This window comes from Schistocerca gregaria, chromosome 2, assembly GCF_023897955.1.
Source record: "Schistocerca gregaria isolate iqSchGreg1 chromosome 2, iqSchGreg1.2, whole genome shotgun sequence".
NCBI lineage: Eukaryota > Metazoa > Arthropoda > Insecta > Orthoptera > Acrididae > Schistocerca > Schistocerca gregaria.
The window spans coordinates 533,106,127-533,108,596 of NC_064921.1; the positions used below are offsets into that span (position 1 = coordinate 533,106,127).

General features: G+C 43.8%; 1 non-coding gene across 1 annotated transcript; it reads right to left on the bottom strand.

Moving 5' to 3' along the window:
- Positions 1-1,321: 1,321 nt before the first annotated feature.
- On the bottom strand, positions 1,322-1,396 carry Trnar-ucu (transfer RNA arginine (anticodon UCU)). Its single transcript has one exon. It is a non-coding gene; the product is annotated as a tRNA-Arg (tRNA).
- Between the last annotated feature and the right edge of the window lie 1,074 nt (positions 1,397-2,470).

A 2,470-nucleotide genomic window follows, 5' to 3' on the forward strand; every position in this document is an offset into this window, starting at 1 on the left:
TACTTGTAAAACTGAAATAGTATTATTAACAGCCAACTTTGAAAAGTTCTCGGAAGAATAAAGTATTGTTATACGGACCTCTACTACAGTGCGAATACGTTTATTTTGTCTTAGTGGACAAAAATGGAGCAATCAGGTAACAAAGTGTCTCGATTTAGTTGATGTCACAACTAAAGTGGAATCCGAATGAGAGTAACAAAAGGAAGTGCTTACAGATCTATTCTTATTTCAAAGAAAAGCTTTAACAACAAATTTGCAAACAGAGAGAATTAACACTACTCATCACAGCCAGAAGTCCTCATAGAGTAACCAATGAACAGGCGGTTTAATTTTCAGCAGTTACCAGAGTTCTTCAGATGAAGAGGACGACTCTACATGATGTTTCATTACATCAATACATTATCAGGTAAATTGAAGCGAGATTAAACACTGTCAATAGTTATAAAATTTCTGTTGCGCACAGCCACTGATAATTTACAGACAGGGACCATAAGCAGATTATATAAATGATTTAAAATTAAATGATATAAGAAAGATAACAGTAAGCAGATTGAACAGTGACATAATGATGGGACTTGTTATTCTTGTCAAATAACACAGATTAAGTAACAGCAAGTCACGTTATACTTGGCTCCCCTTTGGCAGAATTATTTGAATAGTAACAACTTTATACTTTAAATACAAGATCAGAAGAGACAGTTGTAGTCCAAATGTATAAGGAGCGATAAATGTTTCTGTTTGAGGGCGTTGCTGCAGCGTATACGCAACGTAGGGCGACTCAGATGCGGGTTTATATGCAACAACATGTAGGCAATGGTCTAGTGTGACATTCGTGCATTTCCGACGTGCATGTGATAAATGCAGAAACGTGAATCACGGCGACATTATTATCAAGCGCACGGAAACAGGAGCAACGTACTGTTATTCTTCTCTTGGTTGTCGAGGAACAAACAAAGGTAGACGTCCGTGGGAGAATGAAGAATGTACACACTTTCCGCATGTCTACCGGCCGTTGTGACCGAGCTGTTCTAGGTGCTTTACTCTGGAACTGCGCGACCGCTACGGTCGCAGCTTCGATTCCTGTCTCGGGCATGGATGTTTTTGATGTCCTTAGGCTATTTAGGTTTAAGTAGTTGTAAGTTCAAGGGGACTGATGACCTCAGATGTTAAGTCCCATGGTGCTCAGAGCCGTTCAGCATGTCTGACGGAAACCATAGTTGCGGAATGGGGCGCCAAGTTCGATTCTGAAATGATAATTAAATGAAGACCCTAAGCTGTCGACAGGCGTTGACATACATCAACGGAGATAGTTGAAAATTTGTGCCCCAGCCGGGACTCGAACCCGGGATCTCCTGCTTAGATGGCAGACGCTCTATCCATCTAAGCCACCGAGGGCACAGAGGATAGTGCGACTGCACGGATTTATCCGTTGCACGCTGTCCGTGAGACCCACATTCCCAACTTAATGTCCACACATTACATTCGTAGTGTCCCTGTCCATTGCACTCGTTACTCGCGGCAGACAATCTTACCGAGTCCCGAATGAGTTCGTGCAACGCGTGTGCATCCAGCACAGAAGAAGGAGCTCAATGGCCGGTTAGCCTTAACTATATGAAAATGGTATCTGTTCTTTCGGACATGTCCGAAAGAAAAGATACCATCTTTATATAAAGTTCCATGCGGGTCGCGTTTCGACAAAAGACGGCGGTCGATGTGGCAGGCAAGCCCCAACTAGGAGACTCAAGTTGAACACACTCGAGTACCCGCCCAATAGACCTGATCTATCCCCAAGCGGATATCATGCCTTCCGTCCCTTAAATGAAGCCTTGACGATTCCTGTCGGATGAGGATGTGAAGCAGGCAGTTACGGACTTCTACACACAGTAGAACATGGTGTTTTACCAAACGATCATGTTCAACCTGGTACCTCGGTGGGATGATTGTCTAACTTCTCACGGCGGTTTTTCCTGATTGGCATGCCGATTTTGGACTTCGAACGAAAATTTTTGATATCCCCTTACAGGTAACAACAGAGATAGAGGCAGAGGCCTAAAGCAGTCTGCCCTGTACCAGAACTAAATTACAAGATACGGAGAGGCAGGAGTTTTGGTGAACACAAGATAGCGAGTTTCACGTCCGTGTGCAGGCAGACGCCGCAGCCACCCACATGTCCCCTCTCCCACCTCACGTCCTTGTTTACTGAGACAACACTGTGCCGTGTGTTGGAACTCATACTGGTTTGCCTCTATGCGTATACTTTTTATTTTTTCTACCTATTTTTATCCATTCATTAACCTAAGTAGTTTACGGGAAAAGATTAAAAAACGCCATGCCCGCAGCAACCGAGCCTGTGCATCTAACGAGAAAAGATGAAGAGCATTCATTTTCTTAAAACTCCTGTCGGGCGTTTCATCGATCTTGTACCGTCTGTCTTCTGCCGTCTGTGATAGAGGGATGACGCGGCTTTCTG